Below are 20,417 nucleotides of genomic sequence, written 5' to 3' on the forward strand. Positions count from 1 at the left end.
TTTTAATAAGTTATTCTGATCACTAACTTTGGTTCCTCATATAATTTCCTTGTTCTAAGCTTACACAGTTATTCTGGGCCTGGACAGGAATTTAATTTTTTTAGATTGGTTTGCTGATCCCTTATTATCTTTCCTCCTATACTAGTCTTCAATTTCATTTTAATGATGGCTCTGTATATTTGAGTTCAAAGCATTGTTCAGAGTTGAGACGTTCTGCTCTTCTGTGTGTATATCCATCGAGCTGTAATTTTTCACAGAAGTTGTTGATGTCTTCCTAGATCCACCTCCTCTTTACAATTCTTCTGTCTTCCAGGAAAAGATTGGTAGTTCAAAGGGGAATATGAAGTGGCTTTCAATTCCTATTATGATCCAGATGGGGGTTCCAACTACATTAAAAAATGACATAAGAAATCTTGCTCTCGAGCAACTTGCATCCTAGTATGGGGGACACAATAGAGCAAATAGGCAATTATAATAATGCCCAGTAACTGCTACAAAAACAGTTGAGCAAAGATGTCCCTGTACACAAGAAGAGGACCGTACCTAGCTTTGAAAAAATAATACCATGTTGTAATTAACTATACTGTCAGCCATATTATTCCCTTATTTTTCCAGATTATTATCTAGTTTTTAAAGGCATATGCTTTTAAAAATATATTGTGCTATGCTGAGGACTGGAGCTATCACACTGAGCATCTAATTTTTATTTTTACCTTACAGTAATATGGACATAGTAAGCAAATAAAAACAGTATTTTTAGAGTTGAACATTAATCTGTCTCTCTCTTTTTTTTCAGATTCGTATCAATGATATAGTTCTCTAGAGAAAAATAAGAAAAGCAAAGGTTGGTATGATATCTTATAAATGCTTAAGCCAGAGTTTATCTAAAAGGTGTTATTTAAAGATATGTTAGAGCGTTAATTCTGAATTCACTGGGGGTGCATTTGTTTAATCCAGTCACTTCTCATTATTATAGTGTCTTATGTAATGTGAGATTTTATAGAGACTAGAGAGCAAAAGATTTTTTTTCCCCAGAAATACACTGAACAGAAATACTAGTTTTTTCCCAGAAATGATATGAATAGCTATTAGCTACACATTCAGTTCCTCTAGCAGCTTCCTTGTTTTATTTTCATGGCTTTTTAAGAGGTGACTTTCAGGACAGTGTTGCTCTTCAGTCTGTGATAGCTCAAGTCAGAAATGGACAGAGGAAAACATAGCATCTATTGTGGTCTGTTTTGCTATGTGACAATTGTTCCTATTTTGTGTTTGTTTCTCCTTTAATGAGGATACAACTTTCATCGGGAGATGTATGGGTCACTTGTTAGTGCACTTAAATGCACTTAAGGCACTCCAGCAGCTGGAAATTGTGACTTGTAGTTGAATTATTTTTGCACAGCGAATGGTTTTCCTTTTGACATATTTTAATATACTTGCACACTGTGAGCAAGAGTGGGTGAACAGAAAACAGACTGTTTTATTAACCCAGCAGTCACCTTTGAGGTTTGTACATGTCCACTTTTTTTCTTGCCTTTGTACATAATCCCAAGAGACTGGTACCTGGCTTTGCTCAGAATAACAAAGTCAGGCGCAAATCTCCAAACACAATTGTTAGCTGAATGCCAACTGTTTCTTCTCATCTTCTTCTTCTTCTTCTTTTTTTTTTAACTTGAGCATTAAGAATTGCATCTTTATGGGTGAACCATAGCCATTAAAGAATGTGTTTGTTTTCTATTTCAGATGCTTCCCCTATCATTTACTAGATTAAGGATATGTAATCTCAGGTGATAAAAGAAAATATTTTTGTGCATGTTTTTGGCAGAGCTTCTTTTTTTTTTTCTTTTCAGTTGCAAATCATTAATAGTGAAAAGAAGAGAAAAATATGTTACAAACTTTGAGCAAACTCCAATTTTAAGTGTAAGAGCAGTTAGGAGAAAAGGAGAGGAGACTTCAGTTCAGCCAGGAAGCCAGGGCCGCACACACAATTCCACATACCATTTTCATACAAACCAATGCTTCAGAGACTTTTCTTCAAGTCAGTTACCATCCTTTTTCAAGCTATATATCTTAATACATATATAGCTATGATTTCTAAGTAAATGTAGTAGGTAATCACCTACTTTTAAATTCATACATTTAAATTGTCCTCAAAAATTGAGGGGAAAATAAGGATAAAAATTCAGAGCCTCCCCTCAATTCCCAGTAATGGTTTATTTAACAGCATGTAAATATTAAGGCAAAAAAGCATTCAAACTATTTCCTATCATCATCATTATAATCAACATTATCATTAAGATAATGCTCAGTTCAGTTCAGTTCAATCGCTCAGTCGTGTTGAACTCTTTGCGACCCCCTGGACTACAGGAGCCAGGCCTCCCTGTCCATCACCAACTCTCGGAGTTTACTCAAACTCATGTCTACTGAGTTGGTGATGTCATCCAACCATCTCAATCTCTGTTGTCTCGTCCCCTTCTCCTCCCACCTTCAATCTTTCCCAGCATCAGGGTCTTTTTGAATGAGTCAGTTCTTCGCATCAGGTGGGCAAAGAATTGGAGTTTCAGCTTCAGCATCAGTCCTTCCAATGAATATTCAGGACTAATTTCCTTTAGGATGGACTGGTTGGATCTCCTTGCTGTCCAAGGGACTCTCAAGTCTTCTTCAACACCATAGTTCAAAAGCATAAATTCTTTGGTGCTCAGCTTTCTTTATAGACCAACTCTCAACATCCATACATGACTACTGGAAAACCATAGCTTTGACTAGATGGACCTTTGTTGGCAAAGTGATGTCTCTGCTTTTTAATATGCTGTCTAGGTTGGTCATAGCTTTTCTTCCAAGGAGCAAGTGTCTTTTAATTTCATGCTGCAGTCACCATCTGCAGTGATTTTGGAGCCCCCCAAATTAAAGCCTGTCACTGTTTCCACTGTTTCCCCATCTATTTGCCATAAAGTGATGGGACAAGATACCATGATATTAGTTTTCTGAATGTTGAGTTTTAAACCAACTTTTTCACTCTCCTCACTCACTTTCATCAAGAGGCTTTTTAGTTCTTCTTCACTTTCTTCCATAAGTGTGGTGTCATCTGCATATCTAAGGTTATTGATATTTTTCCTGGCAGTCTTGATTCCAGCCTGTTCTTCATCCAGTCCAGCATTTCTCATGATGTACTCTGCATATAAGTTAAATAAGCCGAGTGACAAGATACAGCCTTGAGGTATTCCTTTCCCAATTTGGAACCAGTCTGTTGTTGCATGTCCAGTTCTAACTGTTGCTTCCTGACGTGCATACAGATTTCTCAGGAGGCAGGTCAGGTGGTCTGGTATTCATATCTCTTTAAGAATTTTCCACAGTTTGTTGTGATTCACACAGTCAAAAGCTTTGGCATAGTCAGTAAAGCAGAAATAGATGTTTTTCTGGATAATGTTCAGTTCAGTTCAGTTGCTCAGTCGTGTCCGACTCTTTGCAACATCATGAATCACAGCACGCCAGGCCTCCCTGTCCATCACCATCTCCCGGAGTTCAATCAGACTCACGTCCATCGAGTCTGTGATGCCATCCAACCATCTCATCCTCTGTTGTCCCCTTCTGCTCCTGCCGCCAATCCCTCCCAGCATCAGTCTTTTCCCATGAGTCAACCCTTCTCATGAGGTGGCCAAAGTACTGGAGTTTCAGCTTTAGCATCATTCCTTCCAATGAAAGCCCAGGGTTGATCTCCTTCAGAATGGACTGGTTGGATCTCCTTGCAATCTAAGGGACTCTCAAGAGTCTTCTCCAACACCACAGTTCAAAAGCATCAATTCTTCGGTGCTCAGCTTTCTTCACAGTCCAACTCTCACATCCATACATGACCACAGGAAAAACCATAGCCTTGACTAGACGGACCTTAGTCGGCAAAGTAATGTCTCTGCTTTTGAATATACTATCTAGGTTGGTCATAACTTTTCTTCCAAGGAGTAAGCGTCTTTTAATTTCATGGCTGCAGTCACCATCTGGATAATGTTGCTACTTGATATTTTGGAGCATTTTATACTATACAAAGAAGTTGCGATATCATCTTATTTGGCAATGTAAACCAATTGGTGAGCTGTGCCGTGTGAATAGGAACTTTATTAAGAAGTGATAAGCTTTCTCAAGTCATTTGAAGACTTTAAAACACAAGTAAGTGCTAAAGTGTAAAGAAAGGATGCCATCTTTGAGTTGAAATTCTGGGTCTTTATTGCTGACTATGATATTGGGTCTTTTAAAGAGTTGCTTTGTTGAATTGTTCAATTTGAAATAATAATTATGTGAAAAAGTGGTTCTGAATTTTGAAAATTACTTTTTGTACAGGGTCTATCTTAGAGTGCAAACCTAGCAAATGCATTTTAGATGGAATTTTAGCACTGAAGTAGGAGGTTAAAGTACCTAACTTTGAAGTCCATTGCAGTGAGTGTATGACTATAAGGCTGCTGCTGCTGCTGCTGCTGAGTCGCTTCAGTCGTGTCCGACTCTGTGTGACCCCATGGACTGCAGCCCACCAGGCTCCCCTCTCCCTGGGATTCTCCAGGCAAGAACACTGGAGTGGGTTGCCATTTTCTTCTCCAATGAATGAAAGTGAAAAGTGAAAGTGAAGTTGCTCAGTCGTGTCCGACTCCTAGCGACCCCATGGACTGCAGCCCACCAGGCAACTCCGTCCATGGGACTTGCCAGGCAAGAGCACTGGAGTGGCGTGCCATTGCCTTCTCCCGGCTAGTGACTTTTAAAAAGGAAAACACTGAATCAATGACAGAGGCAAGACAGAAAACCATTTCTTCTGACTCCCAGTAAACTTCTAGAGTTCAGTTTAATATTTGAACAGCTACTTTTGACCAAGTTCTTGAGCTATAGTTATAGTGTACAAATATGAAAAAGAGAGACCTTGCTGCTATGTGGATTTTATAAATGTAGAAGGTAAATACATAAATACAATGAAAAGCTAAAGTACCATAGCTTTGGTGTCTTATAATTGTACATAGATTTGGTGACATCATGAAAGACTTTATTAATGTGGAGGCATTTGAGTTGGGCCTAAAAGGATTGCTCCATTCTCAGGGAATAACTATATTAATCACATTTGCTTGTTTTTATGTTAAATCTATTAAAAGTAAGACTATTTCATTAACTTCAGGGAAAGTTTGACCATAAATGCTTATTTGTTGCAAAAACATAATGGAGATGTTTTGTTTATAATTATTGCTGGCTATATTATGCTTCTCTTTTTAGTTCGTGTAACTTTCTTTTCTAAAATATGTATAATTGGGCATCTTTTAATATAAAAATTACACAAGATTCTGAGTTCTATAATCTTTTTTTTTTTGAGTCCTATAATCTTTATCTTTTCAGGTAATCTTCATTATTATCCTCAAATCCTCTTTCATAAACCTAAAATTTTAGCACTTTTCAAGAAGCACCCTGCTAATACTTTCCAACATTATTCTTTATTTTTTGATAATCCAGTAGAGTAGATATGAGCCTTATTTTTCAGGTAATAAACTGAGGCTCAGAGATTTTAAGAAATTAGCTCAAAATTGTACATTTAGAAAAAATGTTATTGTTTTATGACCATTACATTGTTGGCAGTTATTATTTGTCCATCTGATTGAGGTTTACCACTTTCTCACTAGCTTTATTAGTGAAGACTCAGGTGATGTCCAGTAGGAACAACCCAGTTGGAAGTAGATTAAGTCACAAAGATAATATGTTGACTGCCATTACTAGGAAGGATAGCTGATATCAGAGGTGACTGTAACAGAATACTATTGAAAGAAAAAGTGAAAGTATTTGTTGCTCAGTCATGTCTGTCCCTTTGCGAGCCCATGGACTGTAGCTCTCCAGGCTCCTCTGTCCATGGAATTCTCTTAAGAAACTTCAAATACTGGTAAGGAGTGTTCATTTCTCATCTGTATTTTTCTCTGCACATTGCCAACTCCTCCTTGCAGCACACTGTGTGGGTTTCATTCTGTTTAGGCCCACATCCTCACAACTTGTCACATAGGAAAATAGAGGCTTATTTTAATTACTCAGCTCCAGTGTGAAAATTTTCAGATAAAAATTTGCTGGGATCTCATTTCCCCACTTGACCTGATCATTAAGGTGATGGTGATGATATGATCAGTATTCATAAGTCAGGTATTCACTTTTGTGGCTGTAGGGAGAGATGGAAGGAACAATATGTTATTAGAATAAGGACAGGGGCACTTTACAGACATGGCTCCAGAAATTACTATGAGTCAGGCAGTCATTCCAGTTTGTGGCTATTAACACAGGCCATTATGGTAACCATTCTTGTTACCAAAGTTAATTTTCTACCCGTAAACACATTAACTGACTATATTTGTTAACTCACATCTTCAGCATAGGGGGCTTTGTCTAATTTTGTCCATTAAGCTGAGGTCTGTCAAATTTGTTTTGAATATATGAGGCTGGTTTGAGCCAGATATATTTTATATTTCTTAAACATTTGTTATTTATCTAAGGTAGAAAATTCTGTTTCTGACTGAAAATAGGACCAACTTTTAAAAGGAAAAGAGCTAAAAATAAAAATGTATTGGATAGTTTTTAGATTTTATATAAATAATATATGGACAGGCACACCTTATACAATGAGCCCATTTTGTCAACTTCGGCTTTTGTTAGCATGTGCTAGTGTCTCAGAGACTGATCAATGCTTCGTTATGTGATAAAAATTTAATTTCTGGGTTTAAATAGCTGAGGATCAGATCTTCGTCTGACTTTATGAAGGCCTTCCCACTTTGAAGCTCTGTTTGACGTCATCAGTCAGAGCACACTTTTGACTTTTTAAATGTTGAAGCACACTACTGTAAAATAGCTAAACTTTAGTGACTCATACTGTGCTAAATGCATTTTAAATACTATGAGGCTTCTTAACATATTTAATATAAGTTTCAAGAAATATTTATAATTTATTTTAAGGAATGAAATTTGGCTCTTTTAAGGTATGTGAAACAGAGTATTCTTTAAAGTAGAACAATTATTTGTTTCTAAGCACTGTCATGAGCCAATCCTGTGCTGAATGTGAATGTAGAGAGTCTAAGTGAAAATCTCTATCCTCTTTGTTGTTGTTTTTCAGTTGCTAAGTCATGCCCGACTTTTTGCAACCCCATGGACTGCAGCATACCAGGCTTCTCTATCCTACACTGTCTACCAGAGTTTGCTCAAATTTATGTCCAATGAGTCAGTGATGCTATCAAATTGTCTCATCCTCTGTTGCCCTCTTCACCTTTTGCCTTCAATCTTTCTCAGCGTTTATCCTCTTAGATTGTCAATTTTACTTTGTTGATAACTTGTAGTGAGAATAAAAACTATGAGAAAACCATACTCTTTTGTTTTCCATAATGATTTAACATTTTCCTTGAATTTCTTACTCCCAATATTGTATTTTACTGGGTGGTTGTGAATGTTAATAGATGGAGAGGAGGAGATGGCTAATTTTACTGGGAAAAAATTTAACTCTCTAACCTGGGTAACTTCCTCCCTGATGCTCTTTGCTTGGCATGGCTACTAGGCTTCCTGTTAGCTCCCACTACCAAGCTGGAGATAATTAGATTTATGATCTGCCTCCAGAAGAAGCAGCATCAGTGGTCAATGCCAGTGGACCTTGGACATCAGTCACAGAGCCTAGGGATCTGCTGGAATATTTGTCAAGTCATCATTTCTGATCGGCTGTGGTGACAACACTATCGTAGATGGAAGATGAAGCAAAATCCCTCTTGTTTATGTTTCTTCTCTCTAACACTTCACTGCATGCACAAAAATGGTTTTGTCTCAGAATAGGGAATTAGGACCCTCATATTTGTCATCTTGTCTCCTTTTGTCCTCTTACTATATATATTTTTTTCTTTTGGTGAAAACATATTACTTTTAGCTTGATCTGCCAAGAACTTCCTATGTCTTCATTTTTCTAGTGTTGGCATTTGTCTTTACTTTCTCTGGAGTCATAGGGCAGGAGGGCTGCAGGGAAAGAAGCTGGGATACAAAAAATGAAAAATCCACAAGAGGTGTGTATCAAGGATATTAATTCTGTTGGCTGTGCTGTGCTGTATTCAGTCATGTCAAACTCTGAGACCCCATAGACTATAGCCTGCCAGGCTCTTCTGTCCATGAGATTTCCCAGGCAAGAATATTGGAATGGGTTGCCATGCCCTCTGGGGGTCTTCCTGACCCAGGGATCGAACACACATCTCTTGTATCTCCCGAATTGACAGGCAGATTCTTTACTACTAGTGTCACTTGGGAAGCTCTATATTAACTCTGATGCAGAGGTAAAACTTAAAGAAAAAAAGAAAAGGCTAAAAAACCAAAAATCCAATCACAGAATCAGTTGCTAAATCTTTCACGCTTAGATCATTTTCTCCAGTTTTACTTTGGATGTTCTAAATTTGTTAAATAACCTATAGGATTTAGCCATTTCCTCCAGACATAGATTTCATTTACATTTATGCTGAAGAAATTATTGAAGTTACCTATTTCAAAAACTTCTTAAAACCTTTCTCTTTTTCCCTAATAAAACTCAGACTTAAAAAAGAAATGATATCGAGTGGCCTGTATATTATACCCAACATACTCTAAAGGCCCCTCCGCCTCTAGTGTTGATGAAAGGGATAGAAATTACAGAAACTGAACAGCTGCAAACATAAAGGGAGAACTATACGCTGTTTAGTTGGACAGTGAGTTTGAGCAAGCTCTGGCAGTTGGTGATAGACATGGAAGTGTGATAGACATGGACTGGTGTGCTGCAGTCCATGGGGTCGCAAAGAGTCAGACACATCTGAGCGACTAAACTGAACTGATGCACTGTTTATAAAAATATGTTTTTGACCAGAGTGGGGAGATGTTTTCTACAAAGTTCCCTTTTGTTTAAATGTGAGGAAAGAATGGTTGCACCTGAGCAATAGGAGCTACTGCTATCTGATTATGAGTAATGGATGAACTGAAATGGTAGCTGTGGCTTAACTAAGTTCATCCAAATTATGATCAACTTCATAAGTCTCAAGAAGACACCCAATCCCCATGGTATTTTCTGAATAGCACTTAGTATACACCTGAGAATAGTAGCATCTAATACCCTGTGAAATATCTTCATAGCTCAAAAGCTTACTAACGGAGTAGAATGGCTCACTGAAGCCAAAGGGTGCAAGAATGGGAGACATCTGTTCTCTTGAAGACCTCAGGTATGAGATAGTTTGGCACGATGATTCTTACGAATCCTCCTTTTCAGGGCCTCTCTTGATTTAGGTAATGAAGCAGAGAGAGTGTTGCATAATATATTGTGGCATCTATAGAAATTATAATATTAATGTTTTTATTCACTTTGATTGGCCTGTAAGTTTAGCCTAATTTCCTTTTACTTATCTTGAAACATAGAAGATAGGTCACCTTTAATGTTACAATCTTCCTCCATAAAGGTGAATACTGTTGTCCATTTTCAACTTTTCCTTGTATGTCTCCTTTTGAAGCTTTTAATAAGTTATTATGGTTTCAAATTATTCTGATTTCAAATTCCAAGGAATCTTCAAATTTCTCATAGCTACTTGAGATTGCATCATGGGGATTAACCAAAAAATTTTGTTAGAGTTTTAAAATAATATGTGTTCAACCTATAAATTTGTTTTGCTGATTCTAATGGCAACACAGCTATCATCATTAAAAATTACTTCTTAAATATGTAAGTCCAGGATATACAGAGGCTAATTATTTCAGTAGCTTCTAATAGATAAATCATGGTGTCTAGATGTGGTAACTAATCCTGTGAGTGAAATATCAAACATGAATAATTGAGAAAAGCAGGAATAGTCTGCATTTCCATTCCAAATTACACTTTTAATATTAATACATAACTATATTAAGGAAAGGTCTCACCTTGGTGTTTTGTTAATTGTTTTAGCTCACTAGATTCAACAGTTCCCAATTCCACTTTAGCTTCCTTTTAACTTTCTAGAGTTTAGATTCAAGGCACTTTTTTTCTACAACTTTATTGAGACATGTCCAGCTTGATTGCATGCTGTGTAAGCAGCAGTATGGGCAGAGAAACTTTTTTACTTTCTTGTGGTTTTATTAGAGAGAAACCTATCTGTTTTCTGCATCTTGGTTGGCTTCTGAATTGCAGCAGCTTCTCTCTGTCCATAAAGAACCTATTCCTGTTCCTTCCCCATCTCCCTGGGGCCCCGGCCCTTCTCTCCTGCTTTCCTTTGCGTCCTGTGTCTTCTCATCTCTCCTTTAAAGTGTTCCACTATCTTTCGGGCACTTGTTATCACCATGTGCTGTTTTATTTTCTATACAAATCCTCAGAGTATCTATCATGTTGGAGATTTTCACTCTTATTTATTTACTGTTTAACTGGCTCAATCATTGAAAATATATGTTACATGAGTGAATGGACCTTATTTGTGTTATAGATGCAGTTCTGGGGATTAGAACAGAGTAGGTGCTTACAAAATATTTGTTTAATAAATTGTTTCCCTTGAAAATGTTTTTGAGATTCATTGCTTCTCTCTTTTCACATCATCCTGAGGCAAATGTAACTGCTACCATGGTTTCAATAAAGTAAATGCTGCTTGCCTAAAAATATTTGTCTTCAATTTACAGCCCTCCTCTGAGCTACCCATCCAAACATCCAACTGCTTTTATCTGGATACCTCTTCAAACTTAATCCAACTGTATTAGTAGTTTATCCCAATGCGTTCACAAAAAACCAAAACAAAGACCCTGCTCCATCTTCAGAATTTTGTATTTCATAACTGGAATACCTTTCCATGCCCTTGCTCAAGCCTTAAACAGAGGTCATCCTTACATCCTCTCTCTCTTTCATCTCTGTTATTGCAAATTACTGCCTGAGTCTTCCTTATACTGTTGAGTCTCCCTCATAAATAGTTTTCAAACTGCTCCCGTCCTCTATTGCTGCAGCCGCAATCCTGTAAGGTCATCATTTCTCATCAGTGTTACTCCAGTGCTCCACATTTGTGTCCTTGCTTCCTGTCATGCTGCTCCCCAATGTTTCCCTACCATGTATTCCCAGGGATTTATCATGGTGTAAGGGTGACTGGGATACCCTTCTCCCAAGCACATGCCCAAGGAAAGCTTTTCAGTGACTTCTCATTCTTTTTAAGATAAAATCTAAACTATTTAAGTGGCCTGGAGATGACGGCCTGTCTTAATTCCTCTTACCTTTCTGGCTTTGAGTCCTCTGAAGAGTGTATTGTTGATCCTTAGGCAACTTCCCCACATGCCCCTACATTATTTCAACTGGACTATAGATAAAATAAAATTTTGAGATTATAGTCTCAAATAAGGACTTTGTATCCTGTTTTTCCATATAGACAATTGTGGATGGATGATTAAACTTTGGAAACAAATGAACATGGTAGGATTAATATCTCATGATAAAAATTATATTTCTAAAAGTTAAATTACATACAAAGGGATACCAGCAAGCAAACCTTAGAATTTTCTTTAAGAATCATCTTTGGATCTGCTCTAATACATGAACAAATGTTAACTCAGAGTTTTCAGACAATATTGAATGGCCAAATTACTTTGGTCCCCAAATTTTCTAAGTACTTATTACTTGTGTCTAATTATACTCATAGAAATTTATCTGTAACATCCTGAAGCATTTTGTAATTCTGAGATTTCACTTGATTCCTGTTAATAATTTATACTATATTTACTATGGTTCCCCACTCTAGCCCCAAGCTCAAACTGGGGTCTCCTGTATATCAGGCAGATTCTTTATCTCTGAGCCATCAGGGAAGCCCCTTTTTTCTGCAGTCAATGCTATTTTAAAAGTAAAAATTGCTTTTCTGGTTCTTGTGAACAGAAACATTTCTCTTCTTTCTCCAACTAATTATTTAGACAGTCAATTAGGTCTGCTATTGAGGCAAATAGTTTAAATAATTTTAAAACTTTAACCCTTGAAATGTGAAAGCTACATATATGTTAAATTTATTTAAAATGGTTACTTTCTGATTCTACCTTCATCTTCTTTTCTTCCTTTACAGTTGGAGCATACTGCAATTGCCTTCTTTCTTCACTGTTATTAACTTTTCCCCTTTTATCAGAAAAAGGATCTTGATTTCTTTGATTCCCTTATTGATATTTTAAAAGAACTTTTTCCCCTCTCTTGCTGTCTTTCTCAGGCAAGTCTCATCTCAATTGTACTTTGTCATTCATTGTTAGTCTTTGTGTCCCTCCTCTTATCCCAGCTTAGTTTTTTCCTCTTTTTTTGGAGAGGAGGGCTGAAAGGACGGGCACTGGTGTTGGCACATCAGTTTCAGGCCTACAGCAAAATGCATTCATTTCAAATGGAAATTGCCGTTTATATCAAAAAGACGAAGTTTCTTGATTTCAATAAATTGAAGTCTTATGTAATACATTTTCATCTAAAGACATTTTAGAATAGAACTTCTAAATAACTAATAGCTGGAAAATTCGGATCTTGGGCTTTAGTTGCTGCAGATAAGGAAAGACATCTGCTTCAGTGCCCCCATCTGGCTTTTACGCATGCATTTCAGACTCAGCGTGCTCTTGTTCTTTCTTTATGTATGCCCATCTGCTTGTATGGTGTGTTCCCACCCTAACATGTTTTCAGACCCTTGCCATAGGGCAGAAGTGCCAAGCAATTATTTGTTGAGATAGATAGCCCACATAATACTGTAAGTGACATCTGTTCTGTAAGAAATCCCTCCCTTGTGGCAGCAATGTCATATTGGCAGCTCATAGGAATATCGGAATTGACATACACAGGAACAATTGAATGTTTCATCTTGTCCTGAATTCTCACTCAGAAAGCATCCAATACCAGATGCTTTAGAGGGTCATGTAACCCCCTGACTCTTTCTCTTGTTCTCTCTACACCTATGATAATTGGCAATACTATACTATGGGGAAAATTTCTTCCTGACCCCAGCTGGTAACCAAATTATGCCCTAAAGCATGAAGATTGGCATATTTTAATGTTTATTGTAGCAAAGATGGTGAAAAGGAGATTTTTTTCATATTAATGTTCTTACTAGATTGACCTAAATAATAGCTTGAATAATAAATTCCACCAATTACTCTTAATAACATTATTTGGCACAATTACAATGACAGATGAACATTTTAATCTTTTTAGTGTTGACCTCCATGTTTGGCAGTTAGTTCTTGTTCTTTAAACTATTTCAAAAGATGATAAGAATGACAGTAGAAGTCCACAGTGCTTTGAGACTTGAATGTTTGTATTAAGGTATAATTGGTAAACCTTATATTCATTGGTTCTGAGTAAACTCTGCCAATTTATTGATCTTTAGCCATTTGATATACAGAAAGCAGGCAGAATTTGAAGCCAAAATCAGTAGTGGCAAATTAAAAATATGTTATGTAAGGTCGGTCCTGAATAAATTCACACTTAATTCAATTTCCCAAATCATCTACATTGATATTGTTACTCTCTTTGGTGATCCTCATAACACTATGAACAACTTCAAATTTTAAAAGGTTAGACTGTATTAACTGTGAAGTGCCTTCAAAATTAAAGTCAAAAGTACTCAATTACATAATTAAATCAACTCATTTACATACATTTAAATAAGATTTAATCATTTAGTGATAATAGGCTATATCAGTTTTGTGTGTTGCAATACCTACTGCTGTGAAAATTAGTGGTCAAAACCAACTATTTTACCTCGTTATGATTCTCTGGGTCAGCAATATGGGCAGTTCATTTTAGTGATTCCTTTGCTGCTAATTTTGCATAGCACCTGGGGACTGTCCTGGGGATTGATGTCTAAGACACCCTCACTCAAGAGTCTGGTTGTTGGTATTGGTTGTCTTTAGCAGGATAATTTGGCTTCTTCGTACCTAGCAGGGTTCTTAAAGTAGGAAGAGACTGGGTCAGCCTTAATGTGAAAGTTATTTTAAACTTCTGTTCTGCATGATGTCTCATTGGCCAACCCAACATGGCTAAGCCCAGGATCTCTCCTTCCTTCCTTCCTTCCCCTCTCTCTTTCTCTATTGTTTTTGTCTGACTTCGATATCAGGATAATACTGACTTTGTAATAAGAATTTGAAAATATTACTTTCTCATCTGTTATCCAGAAGAGATTATGTAGCTGGTTGTTGTACTGTTATAAATGCTCAGTCATGTTTGACTCTTTGCAGCCCCATGGACTATATAGCCCACCAGTCTCCTCTGTCCATGGGATTTCCCAGTCAAGGATACTGGAGTGGGTTGCCATTTTCTACTCCAGGGGATCCTCCTGACCTGGAGATCGAACCTGCGTCTTCTGCACCTTTTGCACTGGCAGGCGGAATCTTTACCACTATGCCACAATTCTTACTTATTGTTTGCGGATTTCTCCACTGAAGCCATCTGGGTTTAGAGATTATTTTTTTGTAAGTTTTTAATTCAGAAATTCAATTTTATAACAGATATGGAGTGTTGAAATCACTAGTTAAATTGATTTGTCTTCTCTTCTTTTTGGTTCTGTTAGTTTTTGTTTCATGTATTTTGATACTCATGTAGGATTACTATGTCTTATTGGTTATATGACCCTTGCATTTTCTAGGACATCTGGGAAGATGCTGGAAAGCATTTGTAAAAGGGAATATCCTTGGTTTGTTTATGATCTTAGTGAGAAAGCTTTGAGTTTCTCACCATTAAGTATGATATTAGCTGCAGATTTTGTGTAGATTTTTTTTTTTTATCAGGTTAAGGAAACTCCTCTTTGTTCTTAGTTTGCTAAAACTTTTATCATGAAAGGGTGTTATATTTTGTCAAATGTCTTTTTGCAACCATTGATATGATTATCTGATTTTTCTTCTTCAGCTTTAAAATGATAGGCTACATTAATTGATTTTCAAATGTTGAACCAGCTTTGTGTACATGGGTTAAATTGCGCTTGGTCACAAAGTATAATTATTTGTATGCATTGTTGGATTTAATTTGCTAATATTTTGTTGAAAAATTTTTTCATTTATGTTCATAAGAGATATTTATCTATAGTTTTCTTTTCTTGAATTGTCTTCTTTGGGTAATGCCATCCTTATACAATGAGTTAGGAAATAGTCCTCTGCTTCTGTCTTCTGGATGAAATTGTAGAGAATTGGTATAATTTCTTTCTTAAATATTTGGTAGAATTTACCAGTGAGCACATCTAGGCCTCATGCTTTCTATTTTGGAAGGTTATTATCAATTCAATTCATTTAATGGATATGGGTCTATTCAGATTGTCTATTTCTTCTTATGCGAGTTTTTGCAAATTATGTCTTTCAAGAAATCAGTCTATTTAATCTAGGTTATCAAATTTGCTTATAGAGTTTTTATAGTATTTATTGCCTTTTTATGTCTATCAGCTCTCTATTAATGTTTCTCTCTCATTTTTGATATTGGTAATTGTGCCTTTCTCTTTTTGTGTCTTTCTCTTTCGCTTATTGCTTTTGTTCATATCTTCAAATAATCAGCTGTTGTTTTTATTGATTTTTTTCCTCTGTTGATTTCTTATTCTCAATTTCACTGATTTTAGCTCTAACTTATTACTTATTTTCTTTTGGTTACTTTGGATTTAATTTGCTCTTCTTTTTAAAATTTCCCTTAGATTATTGATTTTAGATTTTTTTTAGTCTCCTCATTCAATGCTATGTATTTCCCTCTAAGCACTGCTTGGAAAAGGAAATGGCAACCCACTCCAGTATTCTTGCCTGGAGAATCCCACGGACAGAAGAGCCTGGTGGGCTGCAGTCCGAGGGGTTGCAAAGATTTGGACACAACTGAAGCAACTTAGTATTGCGTAATCACTGCTTTCACGGCATCCCATAAATTTTGATAAACTATATGAGTCCCTTAGACTGCAAGGATATCCAACCAGTCCATTCTGAAGGAGATCAGCCCTGGGTGTTCTTTGGAAGGAATGATGCTAAAGCTGAAACTCCAGTACTTTGGCCACCTCATGAGAAGGGTTGACTCATTGGAAAAGACTCTGATGCTGGTAGGGATTGGGGGCAGGAGGAGAAGGGGACGACAGAGGATGAGATGGCTAGATGGCATCACTGACTCGATGGATGTGAGCCTGAGTGAACTCCGGGAGTTGGTGATGGACAGGGAGGCCTGGCGTGCTGCTATTCATGGGGTCGCAAAGAGTCGGACACGATTGAGCGACTGAACTGAACTGAACTGATGCTTATTTTCATTTAGCTTGAAATATTTTTTTACTTGTTCTTGAATTTTCCTCTTTGATTCATGTATTATTTAGAAGCATGTTGCTTAATCTCTAAGTTTTTGGGGATTTCACACTATCTTTCTTTTGTTGATTTTTAGTTTAAATTCACTGTGATCTGAGGAAATACATTGTATGATTTCTATTCTGTTAAACTTGTTAAGATGTGTTTTATGGTCCAGATATTGGTAAATGTCCCATGTGAGCCTGAGAAAAATGAACATTCTGCTATTGTTGATGGAGTACCCTACAGATGTCCACTATATCCAGGCAATGGGTAGTATTATTGAGTTCAAAAGAAGACTCTTGAGAGTCCCTTGAACTGCAAGGAGATCCAACCAGTACATTCTGAAGGAGATCAGCCCTGGGTGTTCTTCGGAAGGACTGATGCTAAAGCTGAAATTCCAGTACTTTAGCCACCTCATGCGAAGAGTTGACTCATTGGAAAAGACTCTTATGCTGGGAGGGATTAGGGGCAGGAGGGAAAGGATGACAGAGAATGAGATGGCTGGATGGCATCACTGACTCAATAGACATGAATTTGAGTGAACTCCGGCAGATGGTGATGGACAGGGAGGCCTGGTGTGCTGCGATTCATGCGGTCGCAAAGAGTTGGACACGACTGAACTGAACTGAACTGATGTTTTTAGTGATTTTCTGCTTGCCTGGATCTTTCCACTTCTGATTGTGGGATGTTAAAATCTGCAACTATAATAGTGTATTTATCTGTTACTCCTTGAAACTCATCAGTTTTTGCCTCATGTATTCTATTTTAAGGATTGCTATATCTTCTTGGAGAATTGACTCCTTTCTCATTGTGTAACACCTCTCTTCTTCCCTGTTAAGTTTCCTTGACTGAAGTTTACTCTGGTGAAAATTAGTATAGCTACTCCCACTTTCTATTGATTACTGTTAGTATGGAATATCTTTCTTTATTGATTTACTTTTGATATATGTTAAGTGAAGTGAAAGTGTTAGCCACTCAGTTGTGTCTGACCCTTTGCGATCCCATGGACTGTAGCCCACCAGACTCCTCTATTCATGGAATTCTCCAGGAAAGAATATTGGAGTGGGTTGCCATTCCCTTTTCCAGAGGATCTTCCCAATCTTGGGATCGAACCTGGGTCTCCGGCATTGCAGGGGGATTCTTTACCATCTGAGCCACTGGGGAAGCTCAGGTGGTAAATAAATATATATGTTTATTATACAAATATAAATTTATTTATTATATATTTATTTATATAATATTATTATTTATATACTATTTATATTTAAAGTGAGTTTCTTATAGACAGCCTAGAGTTGGGTCTTGTTTTTGTTCCTCTTTGGAAATCTGTTTTTTAATTGATGCATATAAGCCATTGTTGGGCAAAGTAATTATTGATATAGTTGGATTAATATCTACCATATTTGCTTCTGTTTTCTCTTTGTCATCTAGTTCTTTGTTTCTGGTTTTCACTTTCACACTTTTCCAACCATTTGTGGTTTTCACTGAGCATTTTATATGATTATAATTCATCTCCTTTTTAAACATATTCATTATACTTAAATTTTTTTTAATATTTGACCTAGAGTTTGCAATACACATTTGCAAGTAATCCAAGTCAATTTTCAAATAACACTGTATCACTTTACAGTAGTGCAAGTACCTTATAATAACAAAATAGTTCTAATTATTCTTGCTCTTTATATCTTTGCTATCATCCATTTCACTTACATATAAACATACACATAAATACACAAAAATTATAAAACATTGTTGTTATTATTATTTTGAATAAACTGTTTTCTGTTAGGTCAATTAAGAATAAGAAAAGCAAGAGATTTATTTTACCTTCACTTAGTTCTTCTCTGATGCTCTTTCTTTATATAGATCTGAGTTTTTGACCTATATAATTTTTCTTCTCTTTTAAGAACTTCTTTTAACATTTCTTGCAGGGTAGGTCTACTGGCAACAAACTTTCTCAATATTTGCTTGTCTGAGAAAATCTTTACTTTGTCTTCACTTTAAAGGATAATTTCACTGGATATAGGATTCTGGGTTGGTGTTGTTGTCGTTGTTGTTGTTTTTTTGCCTCCCAACACTTTGAATGTTTCACTCTTTTTTGCTTGCATGTTTTCTAAAGAGAAGTTGATGTTAATCTTATTTTGCTCCTTTGTAGGTAAGGTTTTTCTATCCTATGACTTCTTTCAAGATTTTTTCTTTGTCTTTGATTTTCTAAAGTTGAAACATGATATGCCTAGGTATAGTCTTTTAAGCATTTATCCTGCTTGATATTCTGTAAGCTTCCTGGATATATATTTTGGAGTCTAACTTTGGGAACATGTCAGTCATTATTGCTGCAAATATTTCTTCTGTTCCTCTTTCTCTTCATTCTCCTGGTATTCCCATTACCATGTACATTACACCTTTTGTAGTTGTCCCATAATTCTTGAATACTCTGTTCTGGTTTTTCAGCCTTTGTCTACTTTCCTTTACAACTTTGGAAGTTTACATGGTCATATCCTTAAATGCAGAGATTCTTTTCTAAGTTATGTCCAGTATGGTAACAATTCTGTCAATGGCTTTATTTTTGATACAGTTTTTGATTTCAAGCATTTCCTTTTTATTCTTTTTTAGCATTTCTACCTCTCTGTTTATATTATCTACCTGTTCTTACATGTTGCTTACTTTTTCTACTAAAGCATGTTAATCAGTTTTTTTTTTTTAAATTTCTTGGCTTTATATAACAAATCCTTGCCATATTTTATTGTGGATCTGACACATTTAATCTCCTTGAATTTTTTTTTCCACCTTTAGTATTCCTTATAATTTTTTGTTTTTGTTTTAAAGTGGACATTATGTATTGCATGAAAGAATCTTCTATAAAAATGTCTTCAGCAATATAGTGGTAAGCTGTAGGAGTAAGGGAAACATTTTAAAGTCTGTGATTAGGTCCCAGTCTTTTGGTGAACTTGTCTCTGTACTGCACTTCACACATCCTTAATCTCCACTTCCACATATCCTGGTGGGACAGAATGGATAGGTGAGGCTGAAGTGTATGTTTCCTTCTCTTCAGTAGGTTAGGATCTGATAAAGTAGTCTCTTGTGAGGGAAGGTCTTGTTAAGAATGATAGAATGCTCTAGTTTATTTTGAAATAAAGCAGAAGCAGGAGGGCATTTGTCTCTGATTATGCACTGTGAGAACCTGGTGGGACTCCTGGGGGTAAAATTCACGAATGTGGGAAATCCCTTTACGTCTGGGTTCCCTCAGAGCTTTTACCACAGTCCTGTACTCCCTGAGTTTCCAGTGATTCACCAGTTACAGTCCAGGTGTTTCTACCATGCTTCTGGTGCCCAAGGAGGTTTCTGCTTATGGATATCTGCTTGAGTAAGTTGTGATTCTTTGTATTCTGCTTATCTATCCCTCCACTTCGGGTGGCAGGCAAGAGTTTCCTGTGACTTCATGTTTTAAACATATCTAGGAGGAATTGTTTATTTTTTAATTTGTTCAGCTTTTTACTTATTTTTAGGAAGCTACTTCTAAGCTTCTTATATTTGGACTACAAACCAGAAGTTAGGCACTTGTTTTTGTTTTGTTTTTTGCAGTTGGTATAGTGGTATTAGTGAAATATTTTTTCATTTCAATGAAACAGAAATATTTCACAGAAATAAATAGGTTTTGAGGTGAGCTAAGGCAACAAAGTTTTGAAAATTCAGTGGTTTTATGGTTAAATATTAAACTGCATTTTGAAAAGGTCAACCTTTAAAAGGAATATTAAGTAACCAACTTTGTATAATAAATTCTATAAATCTTGGATACAATTTAATGATATCTTTGCAAGTGGGTATTACACCTGTTAATTAAAGTTGAAAAAAATAACCAACAGCCTCATTATTAGTAACTATAAGTAGCAATTCATCTGCTAGATATCCCAGGCATATATATTTAAAGCACAATGTGCTACATAAAATCAGTGATAGTCAGTTTAATTAGCATCTGATGGGAGTTAGCAATTTAACTTCAATTTACAGCATAAAGGTTAGGTGTGGTGAGCTCATTCTATAATACTGGTGTTATTGTAATAATGAACAGTAAATTGACCACTGAATAAAAAATAAGAATAGAGAAAAACCATCCATAAGTTTGGTAATCTTTAAAGCTACTACATACCAATAAAAAAGTATTCTGATTTTTAATTTTAAAA

At 36.2% G+C, this 20,417-nt stretch overlaps 1 protein-coding gene across 7 annotated transcripts in view; it reads left to right on the plus strand.

Annotated features, from left to right (window-relative positions):
* The window catches only part of TFEC (transcription factor EC), a 789,619-nt gene that overhangs the window by 605,837 nt on the left and 163,365 nt on the right, over positions 1-20,417 (plus strand). For all 7 annotated transcript variants that reach the window (XM_060414728.1, XM_060414723.1, XM_060414727.1 and 4 more), the window contains one exon: positions 797-844. The gene's annotated coding sequence lies outside the window, so the exon portion shown is untranslated. The remainder of the gene's footprint in view (positions 1-796; positions 845-20,417) is intronic.

Source organism: Ovis aries, chromosome 4 (genome assembly GCF_016772045.2).
Source record: "Ovis aries strain OAR_USU_Benz2616 breed Rambouillet chromosome 4, ARS-UI_Ramb_v3.0, whole genome shotgun sequence".
Lineage (NCBI taxonomy): Eukaryota > Metazoa > Chordata > Mammalia > Artiodactyla > Bovidae > Ovis > Ovis aries.